This window comes from Talpa occidentalis, unplaced genomic scaffold (assembly GCF_014898055.3).
Source record: "Talpa occidentalis isolate TD23 unplaced genomic scaffold, MPIMG_talOcc4v2.1 talOcc4.8, whole genome shotgun sequence".
NCBI classification, from domain to species: Eukaryota; Metazoa; Chordata; class Mammalia; order Eulipotyphla; family Talpidae; genus Talpa; species Talpa occidentalis.
The window spans coordinates 59889176-59910633 of NW_023605194.1; the positions used below are offsets into that span (position 1 = coordinate 59889176).

Genomic DNA, 21458 nt, shown 5'->3' on the forward strand with positions numbered 1-21458 from the left:
CCTTCACAGCCCAGCGCTCAACCGCTGCACCACCAGGGAAGGCCCAATAACATCAACTTTTAAAAGACAAAGTTGAAGACTGTTAAATAATTTATGATTGTACATAACTACCTAAATTTAGTCATTGATTAAATTTATTTGGGGACACATCAATGGTCTTCAGTTAAAGGTTACTAGCTATAGTTGAGCTAGTTTTATTACTCATTGCAGGAAGAGAAAATGCACATCACAGGGAATTGCAAATGAATCTTAAACAGGTATTAGAAAGAACATATTATAGGATTTGGACGTCTGTCAGATAATTTTGAGGGGATTCTAAGGGAAGTGGAGTTTCACTCCAGAGGTAATTCTGATCAAAAATCTCAATAAACCCAATGTAAGATTTAAGTAAGACAAAAGTTTTAATTGGTAAATAAGCAGCAGCAACACATTAAAGGAAAATGTCTGGTATATTGTTGCTTGCACAGTGACCCAGTCTGAAATGAATAGTTTATGATATTATGAACAACAAAAACAAGAATAAGTTAATTTTAAAGCATAAAATTAGAATGGAATTAGTGTTTGAACAAAAGTCTCTTGGTATTGTGCTGAAATTGTCCACATGAGACATTACAGTAAGATGGATGCTCATTAGTATATATAGGAAAACATCATAATGTATAATTTCAATTGTTCTACCATATTCCTCTCACAGGGGTTTTGCCCTTTGCTACATACTTAGCTTGCTAGGAGACCCTACACACGTTAGGACTTTAACTAAGGATGGCTTTAGACCAAAGGGACTCCTGAAGAAAATTAAAGCATGAACTGCCAAGTATCATCTTCATTTGATAGGGAACAACTAGTTTGTTCTTAGGCTAGGGCAACAGATGTTTCCAAAGTTGCTGCCAAAATGTTTAGTGGGGAGATGATGCTAGAGGTGCAGCAGAAGGTATGACAGCTGTATGTGTAATACCAGGAGCAGAGGGAGGGCAATGATGAGGGCCTGCTCTTGAAACTAGTGCCAACAATCACCATCATGGAGAACATTAAGTACAATAAGTGTGCCAGTGTTCCTTAATACTGTGTTATCAAGTCCTTACTTATCTCATCTATTAACTGTACCAATCAGAAAATTAATGGACTACATCATTATGGAAGACAGTTCATGAGGCCAATGAACATTTAGTGGTTGCCCACAGTTGATAATATGTGAATGAGTGATGAGATTTGCAAATAAGTATCCCTTGCCTCAAAGAGTATTGAAGTGTATAGGAGGCCAGTCTTACTACCTGTGTTCTTATAATGTGTCACATTATCTATGTTCTTATTACAATGGTCACAAAGTAACTGGGTGGCTTTGGGAAATTTCATAAAATTTCAAATTCTCAATTTTATTATGTATAAAATGGAAGAAAAATAATACCTTCTGTATAGACTCTTTGGAGGACTAAGTGGGATATGGCATCAAATTTCTCAGTTCTGAGAGTAGTACTCAGCAAATATTATTTATTATTGCTTGTTGTGAACTTTGATATAGTATTTAAATAAAGATAGCTTAACCATTTCCCAAACAATGCAGAATGTGAATAAAATAAAACCCATGTGCTTCAAGTTGTGATTAAATCAGCAGCAATCACATATAGCAACTGCCTTCACAAAGAATATTTTTAACATTAAATAAAATTTCCCATGTTTTTGGAAGGCAGAATAAGGGCCCCCTGAAAATCCCTTTTTCTAATTCTTGGCAGCTAGGAATATATCACCATCAATGACAAAAGGAAGTTGCAGGAGTAATTAGAGATATGCAACTTGTAACAGAGAGGTTACACTAGGTTATTCAGGTGGGACCAGTGTCATCAGGTTGGTCCTTGTAAGTAAGAAAGCAGGAGAATTAGAGTCAGAGAGATGCAATGTAAGAAAAGATTGGACTCGCCATTGTGGATTTTGAAGACTCAGCAACAGGGAATGTAGGAAGTTTCTAGAAGTTAAGAAAGACAAGGGAGTGAATTCTTCTCTAGAGCATCAACAAAAGGAAACTACTTCATTTTGGCCAGTGAGACCCTTATCACATTTTTAACATACAGAACTATAAGAGAGTAAGTTTATATTGTCTTTCAGTCACTTAGTTTATAGAAATTTCTTACAACAGCAATAAATTAATATAATATCTCTTGGGTTTATTAAAATAACCATTGCAAAATGATTAAGGGACATTTAGTATCCAAGTAGAACACATGCTAACAGAAAAAAAAAAATGATAGCAATTTACTGAAGATTCCTCCTGATCTCCCTGTACCTAGTTCATTCCAGAAACTTAAATCATAGAATGTCATACCTGGATAGGCATTTGTAACATAAGCCTGACAGTTGGATTTTCCCTTTCTCTAATGCAAGTGCTGATGTAGGCTTTGATTGTGGAGGGATCCATTCAAAAAGCCAGCCACTGGGAGAGGCTGCCCCTCCTGCAACCAGCACAGACCCCGCTCCAATCTCCCACTCCCACTCATCTGTCCCCCACCCCCAGTCTACAGTTTTAGAGATCTTGGTTGATTTGAAAAACTGAAGATTTGGACCACTTGATTTACCTCTTTGTTTTTAATTCCCACTTTTAGGATTTAAATTCATCAATAAAGAGTGAATCTTTGAGCCTAGACCTCCACTTGACCCCAATTAAAAACAGAACCACAACAATCATGCCCATCCATGTTTCTCTCGCTCCTTCTCTTTCATACACACACACACACACACACACACACACACACACACACACACCAGGTGTGTTTGTAATCTCCAAATTTTGTAAGTAATAAATCTTTATTTTTTTCTGAAAGGTTCCTGATGGTTATTGCTGAAGGGTGTCTTGACATCATAAGAATTACAAGGGCTGCTCCAGCTACCACATTTGTTATTGACAGACTGAGACCAATACAAAACAATTGCAAACCATATAATACAAACACCTTTGTGCGGTGGGAAAATTTCCTGAATTTGACAAAGTTGGCAAGCAGCTGACAAACAGTGACCAAAAAATGCAGAAGGAAAATACTTTCAATATGTGTCAAAGAAGGACAAAAAGAAAACACTATATACTGTGCCATAGAAAATAATGGTTTATGTAAATACTGACTTTCAAAATTTACCAATCTTTTGAACCCTCTCTGACTCTTCACAGTGGGCTTCATAGCTGTGATTTTAGCAACACCAAAAAATCAGAATCTCCACCCCTCACCTCTAGTATTACTATATATAGTTCATCTTTACTGAGTTTGAGGTAAAATTCTCTATTAAAATGGAACTAATTTAAGGAGACGTAAGTTCACTGATGACTTCCTTATTTCCATTGATATACAGAAAAGGTACACCATTCAAGAGAGCATGATCCATTATTTTGTTTCACAACTAAATTCATAATATTATTTTTAATGCTCCAAAACTTTTTCTAAAATGACAACAAAAAATCCCAACTTTCAATAAACCTCCGAAATTACAAATGTAAACAGACAATTTTTAAAATAAGCCCCATTGAAACTGACTGATATACTGCGAACCCTCTGATAGTTGGAGTCTCTGCTCATGACCAAGTTCATGATGACTGTTTCTTCCTAGTAAAGGAGAGTTTAGTTCTTTGCTTGCAAATGGATACTTATTTATCCAGTGATGGTCATAAGTTTTAAAGTTCCAAGATTATTGATAAAACTATAATTCAGTCTATAAATCCAGGGACTGTGGTGATGGTGCATGGGTGAATTGGTGGAGGAAATTCTATGGGGACTACGTCTGAGGGGGGAAAAAAATAAAAGCAAATTTTGTTTAAAAATGAACAATGATGTAAAATATATATAAATGAATAAATTTTAAAAATCTAATTTAAAAATTCAAAAACTTCTAAACTTAATTCTCTCTCTCTTTTTTAATTTTAAAGTACATCAGCATGAATTTACTGTAAAATGGAAAGATTTGCCTTGTGGCAAAGTTAAAATTGACATTATATTTTTAGACCATGAATTTTAATACTCTCTGGAGAGATCATCTTGGAATAATGTCCAAAATCAAAACAGGATATGAATAGGGTCATTTAATTAGAGTAGAAAGTAGTTTTACATATTTTTGTTTTGCCAAGTTTCTCTATCAAAATATCTTTTTGAAATGAAGGCATGATTCATTTTCCTGGATTAAGCATATTTAACTATTCGAGTAAGTGTACCAAGAGTTTAAAATTTGTGATTTTGATACTCCATATTTCAAGATTTAATCAAGAAATCTAGATAATCAGGAATATTTCTCTAAATATTGAGTAAGTTAAGATTTATAAAACTCACTTTTATTTTTGGGTAAGAGTACAAAAGAGGTAATTCTATAAAGATAGGCAACTCTTAAAGATTGTGAATACTTCTTTTCCATTTCAATCACTCACTGAGATTTTAATTTAACTTTATTTTACCTAAGACATAAGTTAGTACAAATGAGCCATGCTGAAGAATAGGAATGGCATGGCCTACATATGTTAAAAATAATAAAGGTTTTGGGTCTCCTCTGGTGGTGCAGTGGTTGAGTGCTGGGCTGCAAAGCTGCTCGCAGCCTCTGCAGCGCCGGTTCAGACCACCGGGCGAGGGTCCCACATGGCGCGCAGACCTATCCTGCCAGGCCCGCTGCTCCCCTCAGCAGTATATTTCACCAGTCTGCCTGTTCTGTTCCCTGCTCTGGCTCTGGTGAATTCTCTCACCCTCCCGCGCTTCTGACTATACCCAGTACTTGTATGAATAAATAAATAAATCTAAAAAAATAATAATAATAATGATAATAATAAAGGTTTTGCAAGAAATCATCAGGATGGCCACAGCAAACTACTAAGATAGTATGTTTATTGTGGAACTAAGAAAGAAATGAAAAATTCTTCCAAGGACAAATATTCATTGGCCAATGTACCTATATTGAAATCTAAGACATGGTTTAGGATTTCACATGATTTTCTTTTTATTTTATCTAAAATGCAACACATTCAGTTACTAAGAAACCAGGTTCCAAAATAATATGAAGCTTAACATTCAGTACCAATATGTTGTTGCTTCTCCCTTCAATTAGCCTAGCTTATTCAAGCAAGGATGCTACAACTACGTGGCAAGTTAAACCATAAATAAGCACAATAGAGATATTCATTTACTATAGGTGAAACAGAATTTTCTAGAGATATGTTGAGAACAACAGTAGGCTGCAAAAAAGGAGAAAATGTATCAGATCTGTGTTCTAATCCAGATATTGTCTTTAGGTAAATTTCTTACTTTACTGAAATAATCATTTATGTATCTGGTATAAAATATAAAAGCGAAACTAATAATAATCATGGGTTAGTGTGAAAATTATAGAAGAACATCCATGTAAAACAATTTTTTTGCACAGTAGGACAGATAAAAGTGCTCAATAAAAGCTGTCGTAATAATAACAGTTATTATTATAAATGCTTCCTTGAAAACTTAAGCTACTTGAGAAATTCACTGAATACCAATATCTCTTTTAAAAATCCCTGACTTAGTACTGGTTTTTTAAAAAATAAGATTAATTTATTTCACACTCTATAATTAATATGAGCATGGTACTATATTGATCTGAGAATTTCTTCTAAAATTTATGCAAGAATGTTTACCTAGCTTTAGCACAGAATCTCATCAACTTTGTCTTAAAAATTTCCCCAAATCCTATTATATCCACTTCTCTAGTTAACCTTTGAATGTTCTTTGACCAAAAGTTATAAAACACTGACCTAAAAATTGCTTAACTATGCCTTGAAATAGTTTTACTGGAACTTAGAATCTCGAAGAATCTCAGGGTTGGGAGGGATTTCAAACGCCATTCAAAACTACTTCACTTCCATTTACTTAACTTTTATCTGTCCTACTGTGCAAAAACATTGTTTTACATGGATGTTCTTCTATAATTTTCACACTAACCCATGATTATTATTAGTTTCGCTTTTATATGACACATGCAATAAATGGTCATTGAGTTTTTAGTGTGTTCTGCCCTGTGATAAAGACCTCACTACCTAAAGAGACAGCTTACTTTCAGAAAGCCACAAAAGTGTGAGTAGTTCTTAAGAAGCCACCAAATATCTCCATACAAAGAAGCAGATGTTTCTGACTCATATTTGAACATAGAACTGGAATTATGGCTAAGAAAATAACTTTAAAACTCAGCAGTAACTCATATTGACTTCACTGAAAGCTGTTATATAATGTATTTCATTTAAGGCATTAGTAAAGTGTCCTATATGAGGAGAATTCTGTTACAAAGATATGAAGATTTGGCTCTGCTGTGGTAAAGCAATGCCTTAGTTAGAACTCTGTCTGTAAATTCCTGTATCTGTAAAATGCAAGGAGTAACACTATCTACTTCCTAATTGTTGGAGAGTTACCTCATTTACATGAGGTTATCCATGTAAAGTGCTTAGCACACAGAACCAACAATAGTAAGGATTTAGCAAATGGTGTTAAGCACTACAAATAATATCCATGAGGTGCCCAGCAACATGAATGGCATTAAGTGTACATTTCAAAAATGTAATTATTAGTTATAGGCTATTTGTTTCACTATCCAAGACCTCAATTATTGCCTCCCAAAAGTATAGCTCAGTGGGTGCTAACACATTAAGAAAAAAAGGAATGGGTAAAATGCTGACACATAAGAAAAGAATACAGCTCGCTTCGGCAGCACATATACTAAAATTGGAACGATACAGAGAAGATTAGCATGGCCCCTGCGCAAGGATGACATGCAAATTCGTGAAGCGTTCCATATTTTTTAAAAAACTGACAGAAGTCATAAAGGAAAACAATTATAAGGGAAAAATAATCAACGATCAGAAGAATGCAATTGAGTCCCTAGAGAGGGAAAACAATGGTCAGAAGAATGAAATTGAGTCCCTAAAGAGGGAAGTAAAAGAAATGCAGGAGATCAAAGAATTAATGGAAGAACTAAAGAATTCTGGGAAAAGCAATGAAAGCAGAATAGAAGAAATGGAAGAATGAATAAGTACTCTTGAAGACACAGAAATAAAAAGAACCAAACAGAAAGGAAGAGAAGTACGAAGGAAAAAGAACAAAGAAAGACTTCGGGAACTATCTGACTCCATGAGGAAAGGAAATATAAGAGTTATAGGAATACCAGAAGGAGAGGAGAGAGATGTAGGAACAGAGAAAATATTCAAAGAGATAATTGAAGAGAACTTCCCAAATGTGAAGAAGGAGCTGAAAATTGATGTACAAGAAGCAAGAAGAACACCAAACTTCCACGACAAAAGGAAAAATACAGCAAGACTCATAATAGTAAAGCTCCCAAGAATCCAGGACAAGGAAAAAATAATGAAGCTGGCAAGAGGGAAGAAACAGATAACATTCAAAGGAAAGCCAATCAGGCTGACATCAGACTTCTCCGAAGAAACACTACGGGCAAGGAGAGAGTGGAGGGACATAGTCAACAGACTCCAAGAAAACAGATGCCAACCAAGAATTCTCTATCCCGCAAAGCTCTCCTTCCTCTTTGAAGAAAGAATATGGACCTTCCCAGACAAACAGAAACTCCGGAATTTCATTACAACTAAACCCCCACTCCAAAAAATACTACAAGGAGTCCTAAAGCCAGAACCTCGGAGGGACGAATAACAATGAAAGAAGGCCAAAAAAAAAAAAGTTATTAAAGAATAAATAATAAAATCAAAGGAAAGACAAACACAATGGCAAATGCAGATGCTAACATATCAATATTAACTCTAAATGTAAATGGACTAAACTCTTCAATAAAAAGACACAGAGTTGCAGCCTGGATTAAGAAACAAAACCAACTTTTGCTGTCTCCAGGAACACATTTAGCTACAAAAGATAAAAATAGGCTCAAAGTTAAAGGATGGAAAACAATCCTACAAGCAAATGGACCAAAAAAGAAAGCAGGAACAGCTATACTTATATCAGATAAAACAGATTTCAAACTCAAAAAGATAAAAAGAGACCCCAATGGTCACTACATTATGATCAAGGGGACAATACTTCAAGAAGAAATAACACTCATTTACATATACTCACCAAACGAAGGAGCACCAAAATATATCAGACAACTGTTGTCCTCTCTGAAAACAGACATCAGAGAAAACACATACGTAGTGGGAGACTTCAACACACCACTATCAACAATGGATAGATCAACAAGACAAAAAATAAGTAAAGAAACCAAAGCTCTAAATAAGGACCTACAGCAATTGGGCTTAACAGACATCTATAGAACACTAAACCCCAAAAAAACGGAGTACACATTTTTCTCAAGCGCACACGGATCATTCTCCAGGATCGATCACATACTGGGGCACAAGACAAACATCAACAGATACACCAAGATTGAAATCATACCAACCATCTTTTCTGACCATGAAGGCATCAAACTAGAAATAAACCATAAAAAGAAGGCAAGGAACTTTCCCACCTCATGGAGATTAAAAACCACACTACTGGAAGACCACTGGACTAATGAGAAGATCAAAGAAGAAATTAAAAAATTCTTTGAATTGAACGTCAAGGAGAACACCAATTTCCTAAATGTATGGGATGCAGCAAAAGCAGTAATAAGAGGAAAATATATAGCAATAGAAGCTCACATCAAGAACAAGAAAGAACTCAAAGAAACAACCTAATCTCGAAGCTCAAAGATCTAGAAAAAGAACAACAAAAAATCCAAAACCAGTAGAAGAAAGAAATAATAAAAACCAAAGCAAAAATAAATGATTGAAACTAAAAAAACAATCCAAAGATCAATGAAACCAAGAGCTGGTTCTTTGAAAAAATCAATAAAATAGACAAACCCCTAGCCAGGCTCACAAAGGAAAAAGGGAGAAAGCACAAATAAACAGGATCACAAATGAAGAGGAGAAATCACAACGGACACAGCAGAAATCAAAAGAATAATCAGTAACTACTATGAACAGTTATATGGAACAAGTTTAACAATCTAGAGGAGATGGACCAATTCCTACAACTCTACAATCACCCAAAGCTAGATAAAGAAGAAATAGAACCCTAAACAGACCAATTACAAGCAGCGAAATTGAAATGGTAATCAACCTCCCCAAAAACAAAAGCCCGGACCTGATGGATTTACAAATGAATTCTACCAAACATTCAGAGACGAATTAGTGCCTATCCTTCACAAACTCTTCCAAAAAATTGAGAAGGAAGGACAATACCAAACACGTTCTATGAAGCCAACATTACACTAATACCAAAACCAAACAAGGACAACACAAAAAAGGAAAACTACAGGCCAATCTCCCTAATGAACACTGATGCAAAAATCCTCAATAAAATTTTAGCTATCAGAATCCAACAATGTATCCATAAGATAATTCACCACGACCAAGTAGGATTCATTCCAGGGACACAAGGATGGTTTAACATCCGAAAATCAATCAACGTTATCCAACACATCAACAAAAAGAAATATAAAAACCATATGATAATATCAATAGATGCTGAGAAAGCTTTCGACAAAGTGCAACACCCATTCATGATAAAAGCCCTTGAAATTCTTGGGATACAAGGAACATACTCAACATCATAAAGGCCATCTATGACAAGCCAACAGCCAGTATCATTCTCATGGTGAAAAGCTAAAAGCAATTCCATTAAGATCTGGAACAAGACAAGGATGTCCACTCTCACCACTGCTTTTCAGTATAATACTGGAAGTCCTAGCCAGAGCAACAAACAAAGAAAGACATCCAAGGAATCCAAATAGGAAAAGAAGAAGTCAAACTATCACTATTTGCAGATGATATGATAATATACATAGAGAACCCCAAAAAGTCCACAGAAAAACTAATTCAACTCATCAATCAGTTCAGTAAAGTGGCAGGATACAAAATCAACACGCAAAAGTCAGTAGCCTTCCTATACACAAACAATAAATTTGAAGAAGAAGAAATCAAAAAAAACATCCCTTTTTTATTGAAACAAAAAAAATCAAATATTTGGGAATAAATCTAACAAAAGAGGTAAAGGACCTATACAAAGAAAACTATAAAACACTGTTAAAAGAAATAGAAGAAGACACAAAGAAACGGAAAGACATCCCTGCTCATGGATTGGAAGAATAAACATTATTAAAATGGCCATCCTCCCAAAAGCAATATACAGATTCAATGCTATTCCAATCAAAATTTCAATGTCATTCTTCAAAGAAATAGAACAATTATTGATGAAATTCATATGGAATCACAAAAAAACCCCAAAGGCCAAAGCTCTCCTGAAAAAAAAAGAAGGGAATGGAGGCATCACACTCCCAGACTTCAAACTCTACTACAAAGCCTAATCATCAAAAATGCATGGTATTGGAACAAGAACAGACATACAGACCAATGGAATCGAATAGAAAATCCAGAAATAAACCCACAGATTTATGGTCAACTAATCTTTGACAAAGGAGCAAAGACTATGCATTGGAGCAAAGAAAGTTTGTTCAATAAATGGTGCTGGAAAACTGGGTCGCTACATGCAAAAGAATGAAGCTTGACCACTACCTCACACCATACACAAAAATCAACTCAAAATGGATTAAAGAACTAGACATAAGACCTGAAACCATAAAATATATAGAAGGAAATATAGGCGAAACACTACGTGATTTGCACATCAAAGACATCTTTACAGACACATCACCCAAAGCAGTGATAGTGAAGGCAAAGATAAACAGCTGGGACTACATCAAATTAAAGAGCTTCTGCACAGCAAAAGAGACAATAACAAAAACAAAGAGAAACCCCACCAACTGGGAGAACATTTTTGTACCCAACACTAATGATAAAGGACTGATCACAAAAATCTGCAAAGAGCTGATGAGACTCAACAACAACAAAGAAAATAATCCAGTCAAAAAATGGGCAGAAGAGCTAAAAAGAAACTTCTCTGAAGAGGAAATGCAAATGGCCAACAGGCATATGAAAAAATGTTCAGCATCACTTGTCATCAGGGAAATGCAAATCAAAACTACCATGAGATACCATCTTACACCAGTGAGAATGGCACATATTAAAAAACTAGCAATAACAAATGTTGGCGAGGGTGTGGAGAAAAAGGAACTCTTGTGCACTGTTGGTGGAGTGCAAACTGGTCCAACCACTGTGGAGAGCTGTGTGGAGATTTCTGGACCTACTAAACATAGAGCTTCCATAGGATCCAGCAATTCCACTCCTAGGTATTTACCCAAAGGACACAGAAACATCAATTCCAAAGAACACCTGCACCCCTATGTTTATAGCAGCACTGTTTACAATAGCTAAGCTTTGGAAACAACCCAAATGCCCAAAAATAGATGACTGGATCAAGAAGATGTGGTACATATATACCATGGAATATTACTCAGCATTCAAAAAAGATAAACACATGCAATTTGCAGCAACATGGATGGCACTGGAAGGGATCATGCTCAGTGAAATAAGCCAAAAAGAAAAAGAAAAATACCGGATGGTCTCACTCATAGCAGGAATCTAGAAAACTTAAATAAGGGACCAGGAAAATGAATAACTATAAGAAAGTGAAAATCAAAATCAACAAAAAACTACGAACCAGAGACACTTTTAAGGGGGCGGGGGTGGGAGGGGAGAGATTGGGGTCAGAATGGGGGGGGCTGCAATTGTATGGGGAATATAAAAATAAAATTTATAAAAAAAAAAGAAAAGAATACAATATTATTACAAATATAAGTAACAGAACTTCACTATACTACTAAAACAAAGGCAAGATGGGGCCATACCAATGACTGCTTTATTACAAAGCTAAAGACCATACTACGTTTGAATAGCACCGGCTGTCTAGAATCTGGATACAATGCAGCAAAATTTGGGAAATTGCCATGAAGTATTTTTCTGCCCATTATGACACATAAATATCACTTCTTTAGAACTGGGTGCTTAAGAATAACAAACAGAACAGATAGCCACAGGCAGGTTAATTCAAAACAGAAATAATCTGTCAAGCATGTTCCATTCTCTCTCAGATCTACCTTCTTTTTGTGATTCCGCTATTTCCATCAATCCTGTTACCTTAAGCCTTCAACAATCTCCTACCTGATTCTCCAGGCTCCCACCTCTGTGTAACTATACCAAGATGGTAAATGATAGAGGTAGAACAGTCTTTCTCAAATATCAATTCCCTTGTGCCAATGACCTGCTCACAAATTCCTAATGGTCCATATCACTCATCTTATTGATCTCACCTATTCAATCAACCTTCCAGATCCTCTTACAACATCTTCCTCTGTTCAATTAACTTTCCGAGTTCTGTCATCTCCAATGATATCAATGGAATTGCTTCCTACCATCAACCCATTAGTTCCTGCTTTCCCCCTTCCGAGACCAAAGAATTCAATTGCCACAAAAATTCCTTCACGAACCATTTACTGGTCATTCTCTCACCTTCACTTTATTCTATTTGCATTGTACTAACATTCACCTTTCTTTCACATTGCTTTCCTGAGGTTTTAACACTCATGTTGAATGAATATTGTTTATTTTGAACTTACTGGAATGCCTTCATAAGACCAGCCATTGTCCTTCATTTTATATGAAAGCCCAGCCTGTCAGGTCTTGAGGGATTGAAGAGTTCCAGTCTACTCTTTCTGAGTGAGGTAAAAATCACTCCATTGTCCTGTTTGGCTTCTCTTCTGTAGGAAGCCTGGAGTACAGAGTAAAAGTAACTCAGAAAGGCAGACTCCCTATATGCCCTGAAAATCTGTTGTAGGATAATGTCTTATTTTAATATAGTATTTTACTATATTCACAAATTGACTTTACATTTGTTATTTGAGTTTCAACTAAATTAAGCAAACCACTTATCTCTCTCAAATGGCACAGATGAGCAAGAACAAAAGATCTGTTCAGTACAAGCCCAGTATTTTTCTCCCACTACAGCAGAAGTTCCTCCCTATAGGAAATCTTTCATATTCCCCATAGTCTTTAATATACTCAACCTCTTCTGTCCTTGCCTTGACTTTCTTTTACTACCCTTTATCCCAAATTCCTCTCTATATTTGCCATACCAAAAATGTTAACAGAAAAGTTTGACAACTCTGCAGCATTTATCATCAGGAAAATGCAAACCAAAACCTCAATGAGATGCCAATTCACATCCATCAGAATGGTCTATACCAAAACAAAACAAAACCAAACAACAAATGTTGGCAAGCATGTGGAGAAAGAAGCTCCATATACTGTTGATACCACTATAGACAGGTTAGTCCCTATGGAAAAGAATATGGAGACTTTTTTTAATTCTTTTTTTTTAAAAGATTTATTTATTTATTTATACAAGCACTGGGTACAGTCAGAAGTGTGGGAGGGTAAGAGAATTTACCAGAGCCAGAGCAGAAAGCAGAACAGGCATAGTGATGAAGCACACTGCTGAGGGGAGCAGCGGGCGGCAGGAGAGGTCTGTGCGCCATATGGGACCCTCACCCGGTGGCTGGGGATTGAACTGGTGCTGCAGAGGCTGCGGGCAGCTTCGCAACCCAGTGCTCAACCTCTGCGCCACCAGGGAGGCCCAATTTTTTTTTTTAATATTAAAACTGGATCTCCCATATAGTAATGTTATAGTAATTTCACTCCTGTCTCTACCCGAAGAATGCAAACTATACTAATTTGAGGGAATGTATGCAATTCTATGTTCACTGAAGCACTTTGTACAATAGCCAAATTAAGGAAATAACCTGTGTGTCTAATGATAGATGAAGGGATTAAGATGTGGTATATAGATGCAATGGAATAATATTCAGCTATGAAAAAGATGAACTCTTTGTCATTTGTGACAACATGGATAGAACTTGAAGGGATTATGCTAAGCAAAATAAATTAGAAGGACAAAGTCAAATACTGGATTGCTTTACTTATATATTGAATATAAAGAAAGAAAACAAAGGAACAGATAAAACTAAACCAAAACAAACCCTAAAAATCTGATTGCAGAATTAAGGTTACCAGATTGTGGCACAGGGCAGCAAAGGAGAGGTGCCCAATGGGCTATGGTGAAGGATTATGGGTGTTTGGTGGTAAGTGTGGTGTGGTGACATACATATGAAGAGGTGTGAAGCTATATAATCTTATCACATATGCTGTTGTAAACCAACATTATCTAAATAAAATACAATGTATTCTTTTTTTAAAAGGGGTTAATATCCAAAATATAATAGAAGTTTATACCACTCTACAATAAAACACAAGCAACCTAAATAAAAAATGGGCAGAACTTCTAAACAGACACTTTTTCAAAAAAGATATTCAGATGGCCAATAGACACATGAAAAAAATTCATCATCACTTATCACTAGGATAATGCCAATAAAAGCCACAAATGAAATATCATCTCAACCTGTATGAAGAGCTTATATGGGTAAGATAAGAATTAATAAGTGTTAGTAAGGATGTGTAGAAAAGAGAACATTTATAAACTATTGGTGTGAATGCAAACTGATGCAATCATTATGGAAAACAGTATGGAGATTTCTCAAAAACATTAGGAATAGAAATAATATATATCCAGATATTCCACCTCTAAATACTTAACAAAAAGATTAATTTGAAAAGATACATGTACCTCTGAAGGATGAATTTCAACCAAAATTTGGGGGGATACCTAAGAGCCTGTTTAATAAACATGCTGTATATATAGTCATGGATCAATTAAGTTTTGTTTAATGACAGACTGCATATAAACTGGTGGTCACATAAGCTATACCATAGAGCCTAGGTGTGTAGCAGCCTATGCCAATCGAGGTTTATGCCTTTACAAAATCACCTAAGGTTGTATTTCTTACATATATGCCAGTCATTAAGCATTGCATGATCCTATACACAATGGAATACCACTCAGCTATAAAAAATGATGAATTCTTGTCATCTGTGACCTCATGGATGGACCAAGAAGGTATTGTACAAGTGAAATAAGTCAGACAGAAAAATATAAATACTATATGATTCTACTTATATATGGAAGATAAAGAAATAAAACAAAAATAAACAATAAAAAAACCCTCTTGGATTATAAGGACAAAATGGTGGTTACCAGAGGGGGAAAGGGAAACAGGGCTGGGTAAATTCGGTAAAGGAGAGCAACCGAATGGTGGTTGGCGGAAACTACTTTTAGTAGAAATCATAATGTAGCATCTACTGAAATTGAAATAACAGTGCTGTCCACCTGAAGCCTATGTAATGTTTGAAACCAATTTTACTTCAATAAACACTTTTTAAATAAATTTGTGTCTTCCTCTATTCTCAGGGAAATTAGAACATTTTATATTTTAATCATCACCTAGAACACCCATCTTAATTGCTCTTATGTGTTTAATTTCTTCTATTCCCTTTTCCAAATTTTCTGGGGCCACCAAGGGATAGCTGATAAAGGAAAAGTTTCATTCATATTCCTCTTGTTCCCCTCCAACACCCCCTCCCCCATCCCAAACACACACACTCATGAGTAGCTGCCAATCAACACAGCTGCCAAAATGTGGAGTGTCTCTCTTTAGGAAATCATAGACTTGTGAAGCATCACTTAAAGAAATCAATGGGCCATTTCACTTTTTTTTTTTTTATTGCAGAGAAAAATAGCCTCCCCTTCATCCTAACACTTTCAAGAAAGATTTTGCACAGTCTACCAAGTTTTTGTATCATGTCCTTTTGTAAATAATCTGAATTACATCATACAGGAGTAATAAGGTGTTAAAAGAACTTTGGCTAGAATACAACCTTCCTGTTGAAAGATAAGCACAGGGGTTGAATAAATGAGGTGAAACTAAATCCAGGAGGATGTTAAAATACAGGACTAAGAAATCAATTAGTTGAACTGTATGCATGGGGTGGGGGGAGACAGTTTTAGTAAAAATGATCAAAGTTGCTTGTGTATGCATACTTGCAGGCTGACTTTTTAAAGTGCTCTACTGGAAATTCCCCTTCCCTAAAATGCATCTCCTTGTTCTGAGTGTGAAGCTCATAGGTGCAACGCCAACTGCTACTACAGAAATAGCTACTTTCAATGGAATAAAGTTATGTTTGGCAAAAATGACATTTTTACTGAGGTTTTGGGTTTTCTTCTTCTTTTTTTAGTGTTTTGAAATAGAATGTTCAAAATATCCCAACTGCTGTGGCTGGCTTGTGCTTAAAGCGGTATCTTTCTACTTATAACATGCTAAAGTAATTTGACTATGCAAATTGCAAATTTTAATTGTTTGGGATTTTAAATAGAATCTTCCTAAAAAATCCATTGCTCTCTATGTAAGCATGAATAAAAAAGATTTTAAAAATCATTTAACCAACAGCTTTTACTGGATGATTTTCCTTTTCTATGAGAGGCCAAACATGTTGAGGGGTGTAAAAATGAAGTGGGAAGGGGAGATAGAGTTAGGAACAACTGCTCACAGTTAACTCCTGTATAATCCACTGCTGTGCTATGGCTCCACTGAAAAACTTGAAGGAATTGAGGCATAGCAACAACTACACACTTAGTCTGATGGTCAGGAAAACTAGTTCCTTGCCCCCAAGCTGTGTCAGGATTAGCTATACATTTTTGTGCTAGCCACTTCATCTGTGGAGGCCTCACTCACTAGTGACTAACTCAGTGTCCATGTCTGCTTTGTTGTAGACCCCAGTGCTCCTTCCTCCACCTTGCCCTGCATATTTTAGTTTAAGCTCTGAAAAGCAAAGCCTGTGGGAGTCTGGTAGTTTATGAGAAAAACGGGAAGTTGGCACAGAGGTCTAAAATCATTGTTCCATGTCACCAATTAATGAGAGATTTTGGTAGCTGCTGAATCAAAATTAAGCTCTCTTGTTGCCAAGTTGAACCTCATAGGGTTTTTGCAATTTTTATTCCAATTGCAAAAGAATACAACCTGGTATATATCAAATAACATCATAATATGCTGATAATATTTTATTAAATCAATCCATGTACCATGTTAGTCTAGTGTAACTTTCATATGATTTGGAGAAAGGGAAATTACTTAACCTGGTTTATAGTAAATTAATATTATTATGCTTATAAATATGTTTAAGAGTGAGCTAAAAGAGATTGCAAATTTGAAATATTGTCTTTAGTGCTCTAAATTCCACCTCATTCCAATTTTCCTAATATACAATAAAAATTAAATATCTGAACAAAACAAACTGCTCTGGCACCTTAATCATCAAATCTATTTCCATAATACATCCAGATCTGGCTCGAGCCTCATATACCACAACAGTTTGTCAATTTTAACTAGCAACATCTCTGGCAAATGTGCTTATAAATCTAATGAAAAGCAAGAGGAAATAAATCTAGAAACACAGCAGGATGATGAAATTTGTTTTGTTAATCTACAGCTATATCTTCATGATAGATGAATAGATAGATGAACAGATAAACAGATAAAGAGTCACATGGATTTTGAGCTCATGATTTCTTCCACTTTTTTTGACTAGAAAAAGCAGTGTACACTAGTCTAACAACCTACCTTTTTATTCCTGTTTTAAAACCTAAGGCATGGGCCTCCCCAGTGGCACAGCGGGTTGAGCACAGTGCTGTGAAGCTGTCTATAGCCTCTGCAGCGTGGGTTCGATTCCCAGCCGGCCAGAGAGATAGCTACATGGCCCAGCAGACCTCTCCTGTCTCGCCCACTGCTCCCCTCAGCAGTGCTTTCAGTCCATCTGCATGTTCTGGTCCCCACTCTGTCTCTGGTAAAATCCTCTCACCCTCCCACACCTCTGACCTGTAACCCAGCTATTGTATAAATAAAATTAATCTTTAAAAAAAGAGCCTTCTTCTTCTGCTAAGATATTGTATAACTAGTATCTGTGGTACGGTCTGGTTATACAGTACTCAAGTACTGGTTTCCTAGGAAACCAAAACATGTTTTAGAAGTCTCAAAAATAAGAAGTATAGTGCTTACACAGTGATACTATGATGATTTGGGATGTCCCCTGCCAGAATCCCTTAGCTCAGGAAAGGTAAACACAATGTGACCAATTACTAGGTAGGAAAGTTTCTCTACAGGTACCACACAAAAACCATATATGCAAAGGTACTCAAGCTATTATTGCCTTACTCTCCATCTTCTATCTATAAAACAATGATTTCAAGACAAAACATAGGAAACCACAATTCAGTTTGGTTCTGTAAGTGGTATATTACAATATGGCAACAGAAAATAACACCCTTACCTCTCCTTGGCATATTGTGTAGCTTTACAAGAAATAACTTCAGATAGGGAGGGAAGAACAAAGAGATAGACTCTACGATATGCTCAGCAATATTTTGCCGTTTTACAAAAAGTATAACCTCTCTGAACTTTAGTTCCTGATCCTCTGCTATATCAGAGAACTTTGTAAATATTTCTTTCAAAAAAATGGAAGAATGTGTTGAGCAATGAAGGTCCTTAGAAATGCACGAAATTTTTGGATTTCAGCTCATGTTAAAGCATCCTGCAGTCTACCATTTATTCAACCTTGAATGTTCTTTTTCTTATCATTCATTCAACTATTAGTCAATAAATACTGAAGGCAGTTCCTTCTGTGTCAATCATCTTTCCATTTTTTCATCAAAATTTCAAGATGACTTCATTAGCTTGCCTTAACTAGTCACTACCTAAAAACATCCCCCAAAGTTCAGACCATCCTCCAAACCACTTCAGACTCATCTTTTCCAAAAATCAACAGAGTGAATTCCCTACCCAAAACTATTCAGTGATTCTTGACTGTATGCCTATTACATAAACCATAAATTCTGCAGTTAAATGCAAGGTTTTCCAAGTCAATAGAAGGGGGCTCAGTTCTATTTTCAATCTTTCCTATTTCTTTCCCTCAACACTGTACTTCAACAGAAATGAAATATTCATTATTCCCCCAAGCACCATATTATCTCTATCTCTCTGCACCTTCCCATAGAGATGAAAGGTACTAATAAATTCAAAAGAGGGGAGCCTCCCTTGTGGTGCAGGGGTTAAGTCTCAGTGCTACCAAACTATCACCAGGCACTGTGACCTGAGTTCGATCCCCTGTTTTGCTCCCCACTCTGTTTCTGGTGAATCCTCTCACCAACCCCTCTGACCCCTTACCTCTGGCCTGGATCCCAGTTCTTATATGCATAAATAAATAAAAATAAGGCTTTTAAAATAAATAAATTCAATAAAAGGATGATAAAAGCTCCACTTTTTCAGTTAGAGTCCCAAATACAACTAGAGTCCACTATGGAAACAAATTAATTCCATATGTAATTACAATGGCAGTCCATTTCTTTGCCTCTAGCCTCCAGAATGATCTATGTATATGTTCAGCAGCTATATTTAGGTATAACTGATATGTAATAACTGTACCTATTCAAAATGTACAATAATATAAAGCACACAAAATATTTAATTTGATATATTTTGACATAAGTCTACACCCATGAAAGCAATGCTGCAATCAAGACAGGGACCTCCCTGATGGGGCGAGGGGTTAAGTCTCAGCACTATGAAGCTATCTGCAGCCACTGCAGCACAAGTTCAATCACTGGCCAGTGAGCTAACCCACATGGCACAGCAGACCTCTCCTGTCTCACCCTCTGCTCCCCTCAGTAGTATATTTCATCAATCCACCTGTTCTGCTCTCCACCCTGTCTCTGGTGAATCCTCTCACCCTCCCACACCTCTGGCCTACACCTCAACTCACATATGCATAAATAATTCTTTTAAAAAAAGACAAAGAACATATCCATTAAGTTTGAAGTTTTCATCTAGAGACGCTGTAATCCCTTTCACCATCCCTCCCCTCAACCAAGGCAACCACTGTTATGTTCTCTTTCACCATAATTTGCATTTTCTAGAATTTTATATAAATGGAAGAATTACAGCATAAAGTTTTTTGTGTCTGACTTCTTTGGCCAGCATATTTTGAGGTTTATTTATGAAGCAGTGGGTGTCAACAGTTTACTGCATTTCACTGAGGGGTACCATAGTCCATTGTATTATGCCACTGTTTATCGATTCACCTATGATTGGACATCTAGGTTATTTCCAATTCTGTCTATTGCAAATAAAATCCTATGGAATTTCGTGTGCAAGTATTTATAGGGACATAATTTATTTTTCTTGGGTACCTACAAATGAATAGAATGGGTGAATATAGTAGATGTATGTTTACCATTTTTCATTTATTTATTAATTTTTATTGAGGTAATATTGGTTTATAACAGTGTATGTGATTCAGATGTATAGGTTCACACTTTTTCAGATGTATATTACACATCACACCCACCACCAAGGCACCCATAGTCCTCCACTCTAGTCCGCTGAGCCCTCCCCGCCCTTTGCTTTCTATGTTCCCCTCACCTCTGGCAGTCTCAACTTCACAGTTAGATTTCTAGTGTTTGCTTTTGTTTGTTCCTTTGTTTTCTTTCTCTATGTTCCTCATAAAAAATGAGCCATTCAGCATTTTTCTTTCTCCTTTGGCTTATTTCACTTAAACTCCTCCAGTTCTATGGATGTTGTCACAAATGACAATAGTGCATCTTTTTTCATAACTGAGTAGTATTCTATTGTGTATATACACATCACATCTTTATCCACTCACCTGTCCTTAAGTTATTGCCACAACTTGTTTATTGTAGATAACTTCAATGAACATAGCAAAGCATTTATCTCTCTGAATTAGTATTTTTACATTCTTCAGGAATGCAAATTGGTGGATCATATGATAGATTTATTTTTTTAAAGATTTATTTATTTATTTGTTTGTTTATTTATTTATACATACAAGAGCTGGGGTGTAGAGCAGAGGTGCGGGAGGGTGACAGGATTCACCAGAGAAAGAGTGGGGAGCAGAACAGGTGGATCTATTGAAATACACCATTAAGGGGAGCAGTGGGCAAGACAGGAGGAGTCTGTTGTGCCATGTGGGTAGCTGCCTGGCCAAGCATCGAACTCATGCTGCAGTGGCTGGCAATAGCTTGATCGTGCTGAGACTTAATCCCTTGTGCCACCAGGGAGGCCTGGTAAATCTATTTTTAATGTTTTGAGAAACCTCCATTTAAAAATACTGTCAAATATTTCCCAAGTATTTGTACCACCTTATAATCCATCAGCAGTGTGTGTGAGTTCCAACTACTTCACACTTGAAGTATTAAATGGTCAAACATTTAATATTAATATTAAAATAACATACACTGCAATATCCCATTATGATTCTAATTCATGTTTTTTCTATTGACTAACAATGCTAATTTTGTTTATATTATTTCCCACCATATATTTCTTTATTTGGTAAAGATTCTTTCACAAAACAAAAACAAACCATTAGACTCAGACAACAGAGGGAAAGCAGAGGGCAGGAAATAGGTAAAGGGAGCCTAGTGGCTGGTGGTAGATGGTGACTGGAATTTGGAGGGGTTGCCTGACATCTATACAGTGATACCCCTGACATCTATACAGTGTTGTGAGCTGTTGTA

General features: G+C 36.1%; 1 protein-coding gene and 1 non-coding gene across 3 annotated transcripts in view; one reads left to right on the top strand and one right to left on the bottom strand.

Annotated features, from left to right (window-relative positions):
• Positions 1-21458, bottom strand: part of PRKG1 (protein kinase cGMP-dependent 1) — a 1331556-nt gene that overhangs the window by 1176688 nt on the left and 133410 nt on the right. The gene's annotated exons all lie outside the window — the stretch shown is intronic.
• LOC119235003 (U6 spliceosomal RNA) lies at positions 6674-6778 on the top strand. Its single transcript, XR_005122759.1, has one exon. It is a non-coding gene; the product is annotated as a U6 spliceosomal RNA (small nuclear RNA).